The sequence below is a fragment of the Talpa occidentalis genome, unplaced genomic scaffold (assembly GCF_014898055.3).
Source record: "Talpa occidentalis isolate TD23 unplaced genomic scaffold, MPIMG_talOcc4v2.1 talOcc4.5, whole genome shotgun sequence".
In the NCBI taxonomy this organism is placed as follows: domain Eukaryota; kingdom Metazoa; phylum Chordata; class Mammalia; order Eulipotyphla; family Talpidae; genus Talpa; species Talpa occidentalis.
The window spans coordinates 79,458,408-79,478,376 of record NW_023604861.1 but is presented as its reverse complement, the minus strand read 5'-3'; the positions used below and the strand labels follow the sequence as shown (position 1 = coordinate 79,478,376).

The 19,969-nt window shown below is 39.2% G+C and overlaps 1 long non-coding RNA gene across 1 annotated transcript; it reads left to right on the top strand.

Annotated features, from left to right (window-relative positions):
- The first annotated feature begins 231 nt into the window (after positions 1-231).
- On the top strand, positions 232-9,411 carry LOC119259847 (uncharacterized). The gene is made up of 3 exons (XR_005128587.1): positions 232-342; positions 8,702-8,897; positions 9,239-9,411. It is a non-coding gene; the product is annotated as an uncharacterized LOC119259847 (long non-coding RNA).
- The last annotated feature ends 10,558 nt before the right edge of the window (positions 9,412-19,969 follow it).

Below are 19,969 nucleotides of genomic sequence, written 5' to 3'. Positions count from 1 at the left end.
CCCAGAAAGTGCGTGTGTATGAAATCAGCCGAATACTGCTTCTCTGTGATTTATGGCCCACTTTTGACCACCTCTTATCAGGTTCCCACAAGCCCTTTTCTGATGCAGCTCATGTCTGAATGACAATAGACAAACCAGTGCCATTATGCACCAAAATCTCTCTCTGCATTCTAGAGACCAAGATTACATCTAGGGTATTGATTTATTACTGCCTCTCTTCCCCACAGGGACCAGTTTGTTTGGCCTGAACAAGACCGACTATTATTAAACGGAGCCAACAACTCTATGTGAACTTGGTAAAGAAATAATCATTTGCTCCCACCTTTCTAACAACATGGGCAGGTAAGGAAAGGCTTACCTTGACATATTTAGACTGCTTATTTGTCCCTGCTTGTTTCTTCTTTAAGTATGCAAAATAAGATAAAACAGGCCTTGGGAAGAAGGGAACCTTTGTGGTTTCTGATGTTGAAGCACAATGTGCTTCTTTTTATGAACCACACTGAAATGATTACAAATCTCTGCTTTGGTGCGTATTTCTGAAACACCTACTGTATCTGTAGCAATGAGGTTTTATGACAGCTTTAACAGTTTCTACAAAATTTATATGTTCTACCAGTAGATCATTTTGGGGAGCGATATAAATTTTACAGCACATCAGAGTTTTATATTACCTACAAACGCCTGATGTAGGATCCGCATTAAGCAGGCCCCACATCTACCCACAGTTTTCTATTCTTCAGGGTATTTATGTTTGCCAGGCAAAAGAACCCTTCAACATTTTTCTCTTTACAAATGATCATTTCTCCTCCCTCGTTACCGTTCAGTTTAACATCATTCAGTCTGTCTATTTGTCTGAGGGAGATTCACCCTGTTCCCATCAATTTACATAGCAGACAGTCCTGTGCCATCTCTATCTATCACTCGCACAGAGACGGAAGGTGGAGTTTCTGGAGCCCCCGAAGGCCTGAGTGGGCTAAATGAAAACCAAAGAAGGGACTCCTTTCAAATGGGACTTTTATTTTCTGAATCCCCAGTTGGTTCTTCTGATCTGACATGCTAGTGAACACACACAGAATGTTCATGACTCCAATAGCCTTAGGAATTCTGAGCACTTTGTTGGTAAATCTGTAAGGAAACTCTGAGAACATGATCCTAAAGGTTTAGACACACTGAAATTAGGAAAGAATGAAATCAAGCAGCCAGTCTTTCTGTTGAGGTTCTTAGCAGAATGCCATTTGGGGGAAAATTTCAGCCACCTCTGTTCAATGGGTCAGAAACATCTGTTTTTAACATTTCTCATTTCCGTGAGCCCTGTGCTTAGTGCCTGAATACCTGGAAGTTTGTCGTGTAGATATTTAATCATCATGGATGAGGAGAAGTGCATGTGTCAAGAGGCATGATGGGCTTGTGTAATTTTCCTGTTTCCCTGGAAAACCACCTTTACCCCAAAACCCCCACATCTGCCAAAGAGGAAAAAAGAGAGAATGAAGGAAAGAAAGCTTACTCACTCCATTTGATGTGAGTAGAAGTGGGCCTGGGACTGAACCCAAGGCAGTAGATTTGTGATTTCGTCCTAGTCAAAGATTCTTGTGTGTCTGGAATCCTGAGCTACACAAATGGAATAAGCTCAGGGCTGCCAGTGATCATCTTAGTGCCACATGGAGAAAACCTGTCTGAAACTGAAATAAAACAGATGCAAACAGAACCCAGAGATGGAGACAACAACTTCCTAAGATGTCCACGGAACCACTTAATGCAGCTGTGTCTGAAGCTTATTCCGCCCCTTGAAATATTCATTTAGGTGAGCCAGTAAATCCCCCCTTCTGAGTTAAGCTGATGCAGGAGGAGGGTAGATACCAACATCTGAGGATACAACTCAGAAAAAGCACATGACACTTTGAACATTTCACATCTATGCTTTTTACCCAACAGAGAAGTTGGTTTGTCTATGTCCTGTGGTGTGGACACTCATAAATTAATACTTTGTGGGAAAAGTAGTTAAAATTTTGGCATTCTACTAACACAAAGGATTTTTTTTGTCCTCCTCTCTTTATTTGGAGGGGCTAGAGGGGTTGGCTAAGAGGACAAGACAGTGGCAACTGTCTTAATCTCCAAACAAGCAAGGACAGCATGAGTGTTTGAGTAATGGACTGACAATTACAAATTTACCTTCTAAGAAGCTAAGACTGGGAACCTTGTAAAGAAGAACTTTACAAGTGGGGTGAGTGGGGAGAGATTTTGGAAAGGATAGCTTTAACCCTAGGAGAAAGGTGGTGTCTGTCTAACATGCAAATGCGAGGATATCATTAGACTTGTCATTTTGCTTACCAATGAGATGAAAACAATCACTTATTGTAGAGCTCAGATGGAAAATGATATTGATTTTTGCTTTTTTTAAAAGGGGAAAAGTCCTTGCCCTCCCAGTGATAGCAACAAAACTAGGAGCTTATTTGAATCAGCCAGCAAAATATCCCATGTCATTCCAATTTGAGAATTTCCCTTCTTATCTAATGTGATCATCTGTATGGCCCATGTGCTACCTCCAATCACTGATATTCCTCTTTTTTTTTTCTTGTACCCCTACAGGTGGCACATCTGGCATAATGCTGGTACTCATTGCATACTAGTTACTTCTTCAAGCACCTTGCATATATATTCATTTATCTAATTCTCCCCAACTCTGTGACATAGATAATATCATTACTTCCATTTTTTACCTGAGGGCAGGTAAATACTGGTCATCTTTTCAACTTCACACAATTTGAAAGTCCCAGATTCAGGATGTGAACCTTGACAACTTGGGTTTTATTGTACATTGGGCACATGTGCTTTCTGTTTTGTGTGTGTATGTGCATTTGTGTGTTTCATTGTATTATATAACGACTGTGCAGATTGCTCACGACTCCTTTGATGGTAGTGCCAAAATTTTATGCTGCTTTGACTTCTTCTTTTAAATCAATAATAACATCTATGTGTATTAAGCACTTACTGGGTTCCCAGTCATTGCTAAGTACATATATTCCATTTATTCTGCCAACCCTAATGATGTGATAAGGTAGTTATTTTTCTTTTACAAATGGGACATTTGAAATGAAATTAAATAACTACTTAAGATCACACAGTTAATCAGCAGGACAGCCGTGATTTAAACTTACATCCATGCTGACCTGTAGACTGTACTCTTCAGATGTACTTACTCTGTGGAGTTAGGTCAGTAATGGACTTATGTGTTGACTGCAATTATGCACGAGCCTGAGTGGGTAGAAACTCAACTTCCTTGTGCAGAACTAGTTCTGCTTTCTGGCCATGTCCCATTTCCCTTCTAATTTTCATCTGGTGGGAAACCTCAGCATAAGACCACCACCCAGTGCTAAATTCAAAACATCACTGGCAGCTCAATTATCTAAAGAAGTCAGAGCTCAAAAAGTGTTCAGATATGTGGTGAATTTCACTAATACAGCTTGAAGATTAAAGAAAAAAAATGAGAAATTTCCAACTTTAGTATGTCAGGACATAACAGGGAAAAGAAAGTCATTTAAAGAGTCATTTGAATAATGGGAAAGTTCAAAAAAATTGATGTTCAGATTACTGAGTTTTCACTGTACTTACTCTCCCATAGAGTGCTGTGCTCTGAAACACCTGCTTCAACATGAGGCACCCTCTCTAAACTCAGCTCAACCACGCTCCCCTCACTAGCTTCTACTACAGTTGGTCTTTAAAAAAAAAAAAAAAAAAAAAAGATTTATTTATTTATTTATTTATTTATTTATTTATTTATTTATTTATATAAGCACTGGGTACAGTCAGAAGCACGGGAGGGTGAGAGAATTCACCAGAGCCAGAGCGGGGAACAGAACATACAGACTGATGAAGTACACTGCTGAGGGGAGCAGCGGGCATGGCAGGAGAGGTCTCCGTGCCATGTGGGACCCTCGCCGGCAGCCAGGGATGGAACAGGTGCTGCAGAGGCTGTGGGCAGCTTCACAGCCCAGTGCTCAACTACTGCGCCACCAGAGGAGGCCCTACTATAGTTGGTCTTTAACCAGTGGAGAGTCTTAAGTATTTTTTGTTACTTTTCAATTGAGAAAATTCCTTGAATTATTTTTTTGGCAACATGTTATGTGTAGCTGATCTCTTACTCCAGATTAGGACCATATTATCACATTCTTTCAACAGAAGCCCCAGGAGTGGTAACATCAAGAATAGTTGCAAGTTTGCCTTCTAGTCCCCATGGGAAGTCTTAGTGTCCCATTGGGTGATAAGCTGGAGCACAGTCCAGACACTTGACCTGACTCAGATCTGTCCAGGTGGGAGCACAGTGGTGTGGAGGAGAGTAGAAAGGAAGATGTCCTGGCTTTCCTGATGTGGAAATTCAGGATTTCCTTATCCCTGCTATGTGCTGCCTCACATCCAAGGCATGAAATATACTTAAGGCAACAGAAAAGGAAAACTGATTAGTCCTCAGTTGGAGTACTATATAGTCTATGTAGACATCTGTTAGCATAAAATCCTATGGCAAGACAAAGATCTAACTATTTTGTGAGTACTCCTCCCCCCTCAATGCAGAAACCCAAATGGAATGGCTAAAATTAAGGGAAGTACAAGCCCGAAAAGGGTTAAAGCGGTGGGGGGTGGGAAGGAAGGCTGAAGAAGAATGTGAGAGCCAGGGGATGGCTGGGAGATAGGGAAGATCCAAAGATCAGAGAATTGTTCTCTCATGATCTCAGCAATATTGGCTACTCGGGACTTTCTGGAAAACTTATTCATAGGATACACCCACACATACTGAGGAGCAGGAGGGGTCAGTTGAAGATGAGCCATTTGAATTTTCATTCCTTCACCCTTAACCTACTTCCTGAAGATTCTATGGCTTAGAAGATGTGAGAAAGAAAGGAAAGAGAAGGGAAAGAGAGAGGAGACGGGGATGAGGAAGTGAACTGAAGGGAAATTTGACCCTGGAGTTTGCTCTGCATAAAGACAAAATATATTTTATACTTCCCCTTTCTTTTAGAGAGATTGTTCAAATTTGTTCCAAATATTCCAAGTCCTTAAAGAAAAAAACATAAATGCAATTCCAAAGTTTCTGATTCTTTGTTTTACCAAAGGTTGGATCTTGAGCTTAGATTGTTCTTATTTAGGGATGCATGTTAATTGTCCTTGTAGTTTTGAAGAAGTATGCATAGTAAGTGAATCAGAATTGGAGAATTATGTCTGGAGAACACAGGAGAATGTGGTAAGTCTTGAAACTGAAGAAATGGGAAGGAATGAAAAAGAAAGGCCATGTTAGCCAAGTGCCTCCTGAGAGAATGGCTAGTTAGGGGAAATAGTTGATTGACTTCAGGAATGATGATATCTACTGTTGGGCTATATGCCATGAAATAAGTTCCTTTTGTCATTCCTAACTATTGAAATGGTATCCTATGTTATGTTTGTGTGTAGGGGGAGGGTATGAGGGGTGGTTAATGGGTGTGAAATGATCACTATTGGATTGGGACAGAGAAGGGAACTTTCATATCTACAAATCACGCTTACTTTGAAGCGAGCAGGTGTCAGCAGCATTACTTGGAGAGGAAGCAGCCATCCTGCATTTCCAATGGTTGCCCAGCAGTCAAATCTTCTGAATGCCAAGGCTACCTGGCAGGGGTCATGGGAGGCAGTGAGAACAGAACAGCAGGTCCTGTGTGAACTGATTCCACAAGGGACTGCAAGGTAAACCCCAGCCCCTAAATATAAAAGCAGATGGGATGATGGAATGGGGGATCAGTAAGCTCAATCCTGTTAATATGTGTCTTCGGACAAACCAGATGGCAGATAATTGTGTTATAATTCATCCAATAAGTGTTTATTGAGCACCTGTTACATGGCAGGCACCATGCCAGGTGCTCAGAATATAAAATCCAGTTACGCAGATAGTATCCTCAAGAAGTGTACATCTAGAGAACAAGACATGCATGTGTGTGGGTTGACAATTATCCAACAGTGAGATGAATAGGATGATAACTGTAACACTGATATCGGATAACAGCCATTGCTTATCTGATATTTACTCTGCACCTGGCATTGAGATATGTGCCTGTCATGTTCTACAGCATTTACCCTTCCCATCAATTCAATGTCAAAATCTCTTTAGTAACCCCATTTACAGATGAAGAAATTGAGACTTAAAGAATTTAGCTTTTTTTTGGTCCAAGTTCACAATACTTATATATTTCCGAATTAGAGTATGGATCCTCATGGTCTAACCCCAGAGTTTGTCCTTTTCACAGGGTGCTATGGGAGATCAGGGAAGAACAGATGCTTCTTATTTGTGAAGCAAAAAAGATATAACATTGATTTTATAGTAAAGTGTGAGTGATTGCTTTACAAATGATGGTGGGGGTGGGAGCAGAAAAGATGTATGCAAGTTACATACAGGGAGAGTGGTATGTGCTGCTTTCTGTAGATGTGGAACACATCTGAAGATTCTTTAGTTTGGTTAGAGTACAGGTTTGAAAGTGGATGTGGTGTAGTAGGGAAAGAGGGAACTCATGAGAGAAATAAGGGGGTTCTGATCATGGACAGTGTGTTATGCTGAGTCAAGGAATTAGAAATATAAAGTCTTGAAATCCATGGAAATGTCTTAAGGAACAGGATGAGCCAAGCAGATTGTGTTGGAAGAGGTCACGCCAGCCCTGAGAGTGATGGCCGAGGGCGAAGTGGGAAAAATGTGGGAGTCTAGTTGGGAAGGTGATGCTCCTGTTGTTTTGACCCACTTGCGCACAGCCTAGAAACAAGACAGAAGGCAACTTAGAAGAAAATATCCAAGAGATATTATAAATGTGCTATAAATGTGATTCACAGTGAGGGCCTCCTTGGTGATGCAAGGGGTTAAGATACAACCTATGAAGCAATATGCAGCCCTGCAGTACAAGTTCGATCCCTGGTCAGGGAGCTACCTACCCACATGGCGCAACAGACCTCTCCTGACTCGCCCACTGCTCCACTCAGCAGTGTTTTTCAACCAATCTGCCTCTTCTGTTCCCTACTCTGTCTCTGGTGAATCCTCTCACCCCCTGCACCTCTGGCCTGTACCCCAGTTCTTGTATGCATAAATAAATCTTTTTTAAAAAAAAGTGATTCACAGTGAGATGCATAGTTCATAAATTCCTTCATGCTTGTTCTTCCTTCCCAGGACCAGATCTGCAAGCTCCTAGGAAATAATAAAGTTGGGTATCATTCTTGGAGCAGTCCTTGAGACCTGGTTTACCTCCTAGGACATCTCCTCACTATTCTACCAAACCCAGTCTTGAGGCTAGAGAAGGAAAATGAGTTTAAGAAGCTGCAGTGCAGAGGTTAGAATCTCATATTCTGGAGTCAAACTCCTTACATTTAAATCATATCCCTACTCCTCATGCTATTGGCATTTATCTGGGCAGTTTTCTTTCTTTTTTTTTTTTTTTTAATCTTCCTATGCTTTAGTTTTCTTATCTCTAAAATGGGATTTTAATAATAATAAAAATTATAATAACAGCACCCACTTTGTAATGTGGGTGAGGATTTCATGAAATAATACATAAGGCATATAGAATACTGTCTGGTCAATGGAAACAGTTAGTAATTAATTTCCAGATAACCACAGGCCTGATTTCTGGGGTTCTTCTTTTCCTGCCAAGCAGGAAAGTAGCTGTCTGAGTTTGAAGCCAAGACCTTTTGGCATGAGAAAACATTTTCCAAGAGTTCTTTAGGCTTTCCAGTTCTCTTCCAGAGGCCTCTGCACTCTTCCTGTAGAAGAACAGGAAGCTGTCCCTTGGTCCCAGTGCACTCACTATTCAGAATGACTTCTTACCACCGATGAATCCCAGGCTCCTGGACAAACTTCAGAGAGCATCCTTCTTCTGTGAAGCTTAATAGTTAACCTAAATTATTTAAAAAATAGAAAAAAAATGGGAGGCCTGTCTTCTAGATGTGTCTTGAGCAATGGGGAATTTTTTTGTGTCATGAAATTCCCTCTTGCTTTTAGCTAATGAAGAGAATCAAAAAAGAGGACCTGTGTTCTGAGGCACCCATGCTATTTTGTGACATCCTGATTTACTGGGTAGCCCAGGGTTTGCCCTCATGCATCCCTCAGGAAATCTTGGATTAAGTGAGTCAAACAAAGAGATGAGTTTGCAATACTGGAGGGGAGATTTTGAGGATTGGTATAGCTATAGAGTATCTAGGCACAGACAATCAATCCAACGATCTGAACTGAAAATCCCTTGGTATAAAGTTATTCAGGGATAGTTGAAGTCTATCCTGTTCCTCTCTAACAATTACCAATCTTCTCAGGGAATGTCCTTTATGAAGCTATACCTGGGGCATCCTAACCTTGTGTTCCAGGTCTACCCCAAATCTCCTCCAACTAAATCTTGTATCCTTGTATTGTCCAAATAGATATGAACCATTATTTGACTAGAGGATTTGGACAGGAATAATTCAGCTCTGTGCTTTCTTCCCCAATAGCCAAATTCTACCAGTAACCATTGACATTAGTTGTTTTTACAAATAGTCAATGAAAACAGTTTGAGTTGAAACAAACTAAGGCTTGGAGTCACCACTTCATAGAAACCAACTCACCTGAAAAGAGAAAACTCTTTCTACAACCAGGAACAACAGAATCAAAATTGGATGCATTTGAGACTGTCACTTCTATCATCTCTACTTACATACTCTTATAATTTAGGGAGAAGATTCAGAAGGAAGAAGCCCTGACACAGGCTGGCAGAAGCTGCTCCTCCTGAGAGATCTTCTATGCCCAAAACATTAACACCAGAAAGCTAACTGAGAAGCAGCAGGCATATGTCTGTTTTTAGCAATGTCTAGGATCCAGAAACCACAGGGGACATTCATTCTATGAAAATGACTCTATGTCCCAGCAGGTAAGGCCTGTACCCCTTATAACCACTCCAACTGCTCACTGTAGTTCATTCAAGTCCTAGTGTTCAGGATCTTATGCCCCTATGTCACCAGTCATAGGGGATAGCAGTCATAAGATTTGCTTCCAGAACATGAATTAGCCCAGAAAGTCATGAAGATCACTATTTATCATTACCTAACCCTTCTGTGACGCCATCTCCACTATATGGACTACACTGTGACTTCCCTCCGACAGTCACAATTTCATTCACTGTGGGAAGGATCACCTCATTAAGCCTGGCATTGACTGTTCTATCCTTTAACTGCCATCATTCTGCTTATTAACAAATTTTTCCATCTCTAGGTTCCCAGCACATTCTATGTCACACTCTGGCTCTGAGAAGTACTTTCAGTTTCTGCACAGCAGTATCTATCCACCTTTCCACTGCCTGTCATGTACAGGAGAAACACTGTAGGAATAAGGATATCAACTAGCCATAGGTAAGAACTTGCACTTCGGAATACTTATAATGAAAACTTTTCCATATAACCTTACTATCAAAATTGTTATTAATCAGCTAGTTTGAGATAGTTAGATATTACATCCAAATGAGTGCATATAAGCACATCACCTACTTCTACAGAGAACCAGCATATTGACCAAAAACTTAAACAAACCAAAAAAAATGAAGCAAAGAAATTCATTGGTAGCTGCAAGTCTTGTAGCCTCTAATTTAGCTCAACTTCTTCACTTTACAAAGTAATATTGAAAAGCTATGGCATTTTCCTAAAGAATTCTAAATGATAATTAGCACACTGATTTTTTATACAGCTTTATTGAGATACCATTAACAAATAAAAATTGTACATGTTTAAGGTGTATAATATATGTTTGATATGCAATATTATTGGAAGTGATTATCCTAATCAAGCTCATTAATGTATCATCATCTCACACAGTCATCACTTTTTTTAGTGAGAATAGTTAAGATATACTCTCTAAGGAAATTATTAGGTATATAGTGTTATAACTGTAGTTACAATGCTATACATTAGATCACAGAACTTATTCATCTTGTGTAACTGATTCTTTGTACCCTTGGACTGCCTCCTCCGTGTCCCACATCCCCAAGGACCTTGTAACCACTTTCTATTCTCTACCTCTATGCATTGGACTTTTTTAGATTATACATGTAAGTGAGCTAATGCATTATTCATCTTTCTGTATCTATTCACTTAGGATAACATCCTCCAGGTTCATTCACATTATTGTAAATGACAGAATAACATACTTTACTTTTGTAAGGCTGAATAATATTCCTTTGTATGTGTATGTATCACATTTTCCTTATATTTATCCTTATTTTTATCTGTATTTATCTGTATATTTATCCATTAACAAATGGATGCTCAGGTTGTTTCCTGGACTGTGGTCCTTAATGCTGTAATGAATGTGCAAGCGCAGATACCTCCTCAAGATGCTGATTTTATTTCCTTCATTAATATAGACAGAAGCAGGAGACCATTGAATTTAAAAGTTACTTAAAAGCAATATACAAAATCCATTAAGTGTACAACTTAAAACATTTAATCAGGGCCTCCCCTGGTGGTGCAGCAGTTGAGCGCTGGGCTGCGAAGCTGCCCGCAGCCTCTGCAGTGCCAGTTCGATCCCCAGCCGCTGGCGAGGGTCCCGTGTGGCGTGCAGACCTCTCCTGCCGCGCCCACTGCTCCCCTCAGCAGTGTATTCCGTTGGTCTGCCTATTCTGTTCCCCGCTCTGGCTCTGGTGAATTCTGTCACCCTCCCGCGCATCTGACTGTACCCAGTGCTTGTATAAATAAATAAATAAATCTTTAAAAAAAAGTAATTGGCCTTTCTTAGATTACACATGTATTATTATTATTGTTATTATTATTATTATTTTGTTGTTGTTCTTGTGTAAATGAACATCTCTTGCCTCTTGAGAAACTCAACAGCTTGAGTGGCATGACAACAAACTCTCCAGAATTGACTGGGATATGAGCTTAATAAGAATGAATTTCACAGATGAAACTGTGAAAAATTCTGTAGTCACATAGGGCAGTAAAGGGAGAATCACATGGTTTGTCCTTACAAATGCAAGTGGGCAATCGCTAAATCATTAAGGACATTCCAGGAAGAGAGAATAGCTCAAACAAAGATATGGAGACCTTAAAGAGGAAGGTATATATTAGTTAGGGTATAAAGCCATTGTAATAGAGACTGAAATATGGAGTGACTCAAACAAGATAGCATTGTATTTATTTCTCTGTCCAGATGTAGGCGGGCAGCCTGGAGCCAGCAGAAAGCTCTGCATCATGAGGTCAGCTGGGTTTCAGATTGCTTCTTTCTTTGTTTGCTATTTGCCAACAATCACCAGCACTAGGGCTATGTTCTAACCCATATGAAAGGAGGAAAATGAATGGAACATAATCAATTTCCTCTTTACATGACACAATGTAGAAGTTGTACACATCAGTCCACTCACATATTCACATCCCAATTGCTGAACTTAATCAGATTGAGTTTCAAGGAGGCCTGGGAAATGTAGTTTCTGTCTGGGTCACCACAGCCAGCTCAAACTCAAGGATTTTATTATGGTAAGGGGGGAAGAAGGGAGAATAGCTGAAACAAAGATATGGGGACCTAAAGAGGAAGGTATGTATTAGTTATCTTTAGGTCCCCATATCTTTAGGTCCCCATGCTCTAACTAATATTTCATTATTAATATATTATTAATATATTAAGGTGCTAATATAATTATCAACATTATTAATATATTTATGTCAATATATTAGTATAATTATTAATAATAGTACATCATGTATAGGGGGAAGTTATGAGGATCTGCTGCAGTGTTTGAGGATCCCTGTACAACTTTTGCTTGATGGATGGAAGAGCAGCATAAAATGAAGTTTTCCAGGAATTCTGGTTTTAGAAAAGGAAAACACAGTCTATAATCCAAGCAGAGGGAGGGTGTAGATGATGCAGAAAGGTAGTGCTATGCAATTTCAAAGTAGATATAACAGACTATTAGTTATAAAATTCGTATACTAGTATTTTCATAAATGGATACAACAGCCTTTTAGTATTATGTCAGTATTGCATAAGCTTCTGATACAATGGCTTCATGTCATCTAAGAAACTTCATACTGAAGCCAAATCAGGGCTAGGGGTTAAAAACAATTGGAATAGAGAGATTTCTAGCACTTTGCTATTGTGTTATAGTATATCAAAGTAATTGACCAAAAAAGGGGTCAGATTAGAATGTTGTATGTGAATTTCTGTGAAGCAAAGGAAAGCTCCATCTCAGTCAAAAGAATCAAAAGGTGTGCCATGATATGCTCCATAATTTCCATTAATAGAAAACAAGATACATCTTCAATATAATGAAACATTAATTGTGTCAAATTGGGCTGAGAAAACTATGTAATGAAGTTGTAGTAGAGAAAGTTAGAGGCAGGAGGCAGTGGCAAGGGGAATGAGATGTAAAACATGTAATGAGTGTGCCATGTAAGATAGTTTACTGTCCTCATGTTGCCACATACATCTCATACTTATCCATATTACATTGGGGTTTAATCTAACTATTTAAAGCTAACAAATTCAACTCTTTTCGCCACTTTGAAGGTTTCCAGATTTTTTTTTGCTTGAAAGAGCATCACTTCTGGAGTTTCTCTAGTAACTGAGTGGTACCTCCTTTTAAACAAGTCTGCAGTCAGAAAATGGCATGCATGCTGATGGGGTCATTGTGCAGGCTCACCTCCACAGTCAGATTAACAGCCCTCTTGATAGCCAGAGACACTCTCCGTACATTGGGTGCTCAGAAATGAAGAATAAACTTGCCTATGTCCCTCCAGTTAAGTTAGAATCTACTGTGGCCTCCCTGACAGTGCAAGGGGCTTAGTCTCAGCACTATGAAGCTATAAGCAGCCATTGCAGCACGAGTTCAATTCCCAGCCAGGGAGCTGACCCACATGATGCAGCAGACCTCTCCTGTCTCTCCCGCTGCTCCCCTCAGTACTGTATTTCAGTAATTCCACCTGTTCTGTTCCCCATTCTGTCTCTGGTGAATCCTCTCACCCCCTGTGCCTCTAACCTGTACCCCAGCTCTTGTATGTATAAATAAATAAATGTTAAAAAAAAAGAGTTAGATCCTACTGGAATTTTAGCAGGTGACAATCGGGAAGTACTAGTGACAAATTTTTAGCTTCAATCCATAAGACCAGCTGCTCCACGGTGACCCCACTTTGGCAAGCTCTACTGGCAGCTGGTTAAATGTGTTGCTCTTGGCAAGTACCCACCAGCTGTTCCCACCTGTGGTCATATGCAGGCTCTGTCAATTATGCTTATTAGATCTGAGGGATAATTCAACATGTTACAAAGATCCTCATGCATGGTATATGGATACACACACCTCTTAGTGAACCTCCTATTGGTATGTGATTACTATACACATGTTTTTCATTTTTGTTCTCTTATACTCAGCTGCACAGTGCTTGATCAAGAAATTAACTAATTGGGAAATCATCCTGTTGTAGGGTAACATTAGACATCATAAGTCACCAGAGCTTGATCCTCCACCAAGATACACCCCTGTCAAACCCATTAATTCAAGAACCTATTCACTTCCTCACTTCTTACCTTCTCCCTCTGCATGGCAGTTAAAGCTATATAACTTGCCATCTGAAAGAGTTATGTAAGGCACAGAGCATGAAATACTCTGAGAAGTCACCTTATTAATTAGACTTGCACATCATAGGATCATAAATGTGGGAAGGTTAGAGGATCTGCAGCATGAGGTCATTGTTGCCCATCTTACCCCTTTCTACCCAAATGGGATTATTTCCTACTGTATTTACTAGGTCTTTGTCCACTTAAACAGAAAATAGATTAAATATGGCGCTTTCTCAGTGGTCCATCCAGTGTTATCACAAAAGGTCCCAAAGTAATTGACACTACCTCCCTTGAACCTGCATGATGAATCCTCACTCAGTGGCCTTTCTGCTATAAATACAGGACCTGTCCCAGCTGACATGCTTGTATTATTGGACAGACTTTAATCTCAGCATTATACAGGCCCACATTTTTCCTCCGCCAAATACTATTTGCAGTTCTGTCCCAGATGTAACAACCTAATCAAAATAGAATTTCATAGAGCCCTACACAGAGTATTGGTTTCTAGGGGACTGTGCAACAGGTATCTGTATGTTTACTGCCTTCTCTTATGAAACTTGATACAATGCAATTGACAGATTGCATGTTGAATACCAGGACTTGAGTCATAAGTGATGAGTTGTAAATAATAAGATTCAACAGTAGCCAAAAACATTCTCAAATTCTCATAATGCCACCATTCTCAACTATAACATCATTGATGGCAAATTAACACAGCACACTTCTGCCTTTTGACATTGTCTTTCTCAGGGATCTGTATTATCAACTTAATTGCATCCCTGGTAATGAAGGTTGCTATGTTTAGGGTGGGAAAAAAAGAAACCTTTAAATGATGACAGAAACAGGAGAGTCTTTCAGAGCACTCTGCCACTGAGATGATCAAAAGATGAAATGGATCAAAGAAACAATTAGAAATGGCAGAAATATAGAAGTCTTGAGCTGAGAGAGGTTTTGGAAATAACCTACCTAGAAATCATGCATTTGAAACATGCTTTATAATTAGAAAAACAATGTTACTGACAAGTTCAAAAAAGAAATGCAGAAATGGCAATCCTTGGGCTGTCACCCACTAGTGCTATGAATACCCATAAATATCTTGGCTCTTCTGAGCCTCATTTATCCTGGTTTGTCAAATTGGGGTTTATGAGACGTACCTTCAATCCCTACTTTTTACAGTAGTTTTTTAAATAACCAAGATAAATATTATAATTGTTTTTTAAATTATGAAAACCTTAAATAAATATAAGATATTATTAATATCCCTACTAGCATCAGCGGCTAATCCAACTTCTTCAAAATTAATTGCAGAAACTGAGGCTCAAATTTCCTAGAAAATTCAGTCAAGGCACCAGATGGTACATACTAATGCTAAGCCAGTAACCAAAGTCTGCATTGCCCACTGGGTACACTTCCTTTTATGTTGCACAGAAGATTTGAAAAATTCAAATTTGCTCAAAGATAAGTACAAGGCAAAAGTGTGACATACTTTTCCAAGAAATAATTTGAAACTTGCTTATATACCCTGCTACCTGCACCATCTTAGCACTTCCATAATATATTATACTTGCAAACTGGGGTATAACAATTAGTTAATTGTTTGTAGCAGATGGTGGAAGTTTATGAATTGAATCAATTAATGAATAAATAAAAATAAACTGTTGCTCTCATTAGTGTCCCTAAAAATATGTAAATAGCATACATTTATTTTCATAGTTCACAGATGGGGATTTTGAGGCCCACAGAGGTTCTATTTGCTGCTAGGTAGGTGAGTAACAGACAGTCTAAAAAGTAATTTCAATAAGCTATCATTTGGTGGTTTTTTTTTTTTGTTTTGTTTTGTTTTTTGTGCGTTTTTTTGCTTGCTTTCTCTTGCTTATCCAGAACAAAACTCAGTAGAGGCTGTTTACAATCTATTCTTCCTGTGTCCTTATCTACCATTTCGAAACCCAATCTGGCCTTGGCATTGGAGAGCAAGTTGCACAAGTTCTGAGCACCCTGGATATCAGTCAAGTGTCTGTCCTTCCACACACAAAGGGCCAGAAACAAAGAGACTAGAGGCCTTGGAACAAGTGCCTGAGAGGGGACGATGGAATCTTCCATGTGTAAAGCTTTAGTAATAGTCCAGATGCTGTTTTTGGTAGAATTTCTGTGCAGAAGGATAAGGAGGGAGATTGTTGAGTTATCCAAGGCCTGACATTTCTAGCAATGCTAACATCTAAAGCAGCTTTTCTTCCATCCAAGAGTAGCACTGGAAACACCCTCACCGCCATGCTTGTCCCTTAGGTCACCTTGGTGGGACTTGGTGGAAACTTGCTGTAGAATCAGTACTTCCAAGACATTTTGGAGGCAGCCTCATGCTATGCAGCATTTCATTCATGGTTAGCACCACATTAAAATGTCATTCCATGCCATCAATATTTTATTTATAAACACTTATAAATATTTATTACAAATGACTATTTAAATAGCAGCTCATGAAAAAACAAATCTATTACATTAGTACAAAACATCTTCAGATACTTAATTATAGGAATATTTAGACAAACCATTAAAAATTTATGCCAACTTTCTTGAGAAGTCTGGGACAAACCCAGTTTGTCTTCCCCTTTTAGCTGAGGGGGTGCACTTGACAGGATGCACAAAAACAAGGGGAAAATCTATCTCCGGTTCCTCTTTGTAGAAATTGGACAGATTTTGCCTTCCTGTAGGACAGATTCTGCCTTCAAAGCATCTTTTCTTTTTGGAAAAAGCTTTTCTAAAAATTGGACTCATTCTGGACAAATGTCCCAGGCATACTTGGAATCAAAATATGTCATCTGTCTAAATGTATCTGATTAAGCATCTTCAGCTTCTTCAGCTGTTTTAATCAGTTCCCAAACAGGCAATTGGCAATGCTATTTTTCAACCAGAGAGAAAAATGGTTATTGCCTGCATTGATCTGTTGTAAAGCACATACCTCACCCTACTCTGTTCTGAAAATATAATTAAAATACTCCATTTTGATACTGTGGCTCAAGTTTAGGTTACCATTTTCTTTTTCATGCCTCTTAATTTTAGAATAAAAAGTAAGTAAATGAGTCTGAATCACCTTTACTGGCTGTAAGTGATTTATTTCTCTTGAGGAGCATGGCAATTTCCATACATCACGTATTTTTCTCCTCAATTATTATACTCTTTGATTGGACTTTACTTAGCTTTCTCCATGTATTTAAATTGTAGCTATTACACAAACACACTCTCTCAGACTTGCAGATATTTGAAGCTTTGAAAGTACAATGACCAATTTGATAGGAAAATTGTGGTTTCTCCATAGAGTTCCAAGAATCGCTCTTAGGAACATTCTGTTGTCACAACACATCTTTGGGTTATGCTTTCTTTAATTGTTCTTTGCTTTTGGTATGAAACAAATTCACTCTAATATATTACCAAGTGATTTAAAATAACACCATACAGGTCATCTTGTGAATTTTAAGACCATCCACTCCCTTAGCTGCTTTTAATGATCTGAAATATATCTTTAAAAACAGGCATTATTACTTGGATACTATCATGTAATGTAAAAAATATGGACTGGATATTTCATGTAATCAAATCAAGATAAAGATGGGCAGACACTGTGGAAGAGGAATGAAAAATTTAGGAGGACATGCTGGACACTGATATCTGATGGGCACAGCTTTGAAATAAAATCCTAATAACCTGAGGAAATCATTTTTAAGACTTCACAAAACCCAGACATACTAGAACAACTAGTTCTTCTTTTGGCTTTTTTTTAAAAATTCCAAAGTCACAGCAAACGATCTTGAGTGCACTTAAAATGTTGACAACATTGTTTTGAAATATTTGCTATCAGGTCACATGCCAGTGAATTATCCACTGGAAATTAATGATAAAACAAATTATTAAGGGCCTCCCTGGTGGCGCAAGGGTTAAGACGCAACTTATGAAGCTACTCACAGCCACTGCAGCATGAGTTCAATCCCTGGCCAGGGAGCTACCCACATGGTGCAGCTGACATGCAGCTGACATGGTCTCCTGACATGCCCACTGCTCTCCTCAGCAGTGTATGTCAATCTGCCTGTTCTGTTCCCCACTCTGTCTCTGGTGAGTGACACTCTGTCTCCTCACCCCCCACACCTCCGGCCTGTACTCCTAGTTCTTGTATGCATAAATAAATCTTAAAATAAAATAAAATAAAAGTAAAAAGCACAACTCACATTTGTCTAATTCCAATTAACCACTTGTAACCTGGTCACAATGCAGATTTGAATCACTTTTCCAGTTATCTTCCTTATACAACCAAAACATTGTGTTTTGCCCCGTAATGCAAATTGCTGTAATTCTCAAAGCAATGAGACCTGTCAGCAAATTCCAAAAACATCTAGCCAGTCATCCCATGAAGATTGTGATGTTTTGTTTATTTGTTTTGGGGTCTGCTCTTTAGTCCACAAACGGTGGCTATTTTTGGAATTCAACTTTTTATTCTCCCTTTAATCACACCCAGAATGCAATGCTTGTAAACTGTACCAATGTGTCACCTGTCCTCTATTTATTACATCTTATGCTTTAAATATCACCTCTGACAAACAAAAGAAAAGCAAATGTCCCTAAATTTCCTGAAGGGCTGAAACATCAAGCCCGGATTATTATTGTTTATGTCTCAGCTTTAGCAGCTCCAGTGTCTCCATGGTCTGCTGTGTGCCGGGCTGGCAATGATGGATGGCCATTACGGCAGCTTATTGGAAATGGCTTGATTTATAACCTGTTCTCCTGCCTCAGTCTAATGGCTTCATTTCTTTCCTCCAGTGCGTGATGCCACAGCCAAGGTCATTGCGCCAATGGCCTTTTGTTGTTAGTCTGCTGATGACCAGTGTGCCCAGGAGTCAGCATGGGGAGGGGTACAGGGGGCCTAGGAAACCGGTGGGGGGAGGGCGCGTGGGGGTGGGGTAGCCCCAACCTTTACATTTTAATTTTTTTTTCATCTCAGTCCCTGATAACTGCAGTAGAACAGTAGATTAAATGCTGTCTTCTATTTGCTTCCCATGCTTGCCAGACAAGGAGCTGCTTTATGATCCTCAGTGGGGAAGTCTATTACTCACCTCTACTTTAAATGACCAACATCAAATATATACAGCTCCCATTAAAGCTGAGATCAATAAAAATGCCATTAAGATAGTAAAAGTTGCTGATATTAGTGAAGCCCCCAAACAAAATATTTGATTTTCTTTCAGGTTGTTAGTGAGATGGAATACGAACATATAAGTGAAAGGAGAACCGGCCATGCCGATGGTCAATAATTTATCTCAGAGATTCATTCAGCCTCTCACCCAATATTTCCCTCCTGTCTATTGATTCCTCATCATTATTTGTCATAAGCTGTCCTAACTCAAGGAGAAAATATGCCCTGCTGGTCCAAGGGGAGTCATACCTGGAGAAATAGAAAGGAATTTCATTAAAAGCAAGAAAGAACTGCTATGGTTTTGAGAAACTCCAAAAGCAAGTTGCCAAGACTTTTGCTAGAATCTTAAAGCAAGTTGTGAGATGCTCAGCAGCACTGCACATAGACATCACCAGCAAACCTGGATGGAGGCTGTTCTAATAGTGGGACAAGGGAAATCAAAAGTCTTCCAGTGTGATTCCTGCTTCCATAAATTTTGTGTGTGCATGAAGACATACATTCACACATGCACATGTGACATGTCTGTGTGCATACCTGTGCACACAAGGGTACACATATACAAATATGTGTGTGCAACTGTGTGAATGTTTTTCTAGTCATATTTTCCCTATCACTGGACTCTTATGGGTTCTAAAGAGAAGTCAGTGGCTTTAGATTCACTCATAAAATTTTTTTTAAATTATGCCATTGTCATTCAGTCACACTAAAACCCCAAAGATGAAAGCATGACTTTGGAAATAGAATTAATATTTTAAAGCACAGCTATTTGCTTATGAGCAATTTTTATTAAATGCATTATATTTTATTTTAACAGATGCCTGTGATAGGACACTCAATGGTAATCTTTAAAATTGGTTTTTAACAATGGCGTAAAAGTTTGCTTTGTGCACCTCCAAAAGTCAATGGTAAAAATTTTTTCTAAGTTATACTTATCTGGAACTTGCTAATTCTCCTCAACAGACAATCTTATTTAAATTTTCTGAAATCAGTTTAGGCTGCACATAAATTCATAGTATTTGAAAACTGAAAGGAACCTATAGGAATAACTAGTCCTAGTCTCTACATTCTCACCAATTCTTGTGGTATTCTAGTTGATCTTCTTGTTTTTTTTTGTTTTATATTTTATAATCATCATCCTAGGTATAAGGCAATATCTCTTAGTTTTTGTTTATACTTCTGTAATGATTAGAGATGTTGAGCATTTTTTTTCATATGTTTGTTGG